We start from the raw sequence: 1,218 nt of genomic DNA on the forward strand, positions 1-1,218 counted from the left end.
GGAATTCACACCCCGGACCCACTAGTCTATAAAAGCCCCATCCATCACTCAGTGATACAGCCCCCCACACGCACACCCAATATTAAAGCTTCAGCCTGAGCTGAAACACAGTGGGAGATGAACCCAGAGTTAGGGAGGAAGTGGGTGCTCGCTCATGATGTGCTCAGGGTCAAATGAGGAGCTCCTGAGGATACGACTGTGTGTCCCAGGCCTGTCCCCAAGGTTCACAGTGGAGGATGAATGATGCAGTGATTTTTTCCGCATGAAGTGGGGGCAGAATAGGACAAGGTGCTGCAGTTGGTGTGAATGCAAAGGCTCCCTGCATTGAGTGTGTTTACGTATTTTATCGCCTTCTCTACATTATGATGTTTAACAACTTGACAAATATTTCTGGATGGGAGACACTTCCCCTCATGACCGCACCAGTTCTTAGATACAGCACAGATACTAGCCTGGCACACGTCATTCACATGGAAACTAAGACCCCAGGGCACCCGACTATCTCTGCCCGCACATCCCGGGACACGATACTCCTCCACCTTCGTCATCCCAGGCCCAGCTGCCAGGCAGATGGAGAACCACGTCCAGCTCTGAGCCCACAGAAATGATTCACACAAGTCAGGCACAAGCTCTTCACCAGTCCTGCTCATCCTTTACCCAGGAAACCCCAGGAAAACTTAGTTCTAAGCTCCCCTCTCCCTCCTATACATGGCTCCTGACACCCTGGTGTCTTCCATGTGGCCCCTGGTGGCATCCAGGTCTCCAGGTTCTAGGATTCTAAGTGTGATAAACTCAGTTTTGCCCTGATTTCCTCCTGCAATAATAAAGGTTGCATGGCACTAGTTGAGGGAATGACACAGATCGATAGACCGGAATGTGTGTGACCTTGGATCAGCCAAGGATTTCTCAGATGTGACACACACAAGTTGGACCTTAAGGAATATGTAGGTGAATATAAATATGTGATATTTCAAATATTATTTTAAAAATTAGTTAAATCTCCACATAAACTAGTAAATTAAAATATATGTCATAAAAAGATTATATAAAATATGGAAAGACTTTATTATTTAAAAAAAAATAAGAAAAAGCACAATTTGAAGTGTCCAGCATCAGGGGTCTTCCAGCCTGATTATGGAGAGAGGCAGCTACTTAGACAAAGACAACTCACATGTGCTTCAGTGAAGGAGGGAATTGGAGAAGACTGTCTATTATTTT

The sequence above is a fragment of the Pteropus vampyrus genome, unplaced genomic scaffold (genome assembly GCF_000151845.1).
Source record: "Pteropus vampyrus isolate Shadow unplaced genomic scaffold, Pvam_2.0 Scaffold735, whole genome shotgun sequence".
Classification (NCBI taxonomy): domain Eukaryota; kingdom Metazoa; phylum Chordata; class Mammalia; order Chiroptera; family Pteropodidae; genus Pteropus; species Pteropus vampyrus.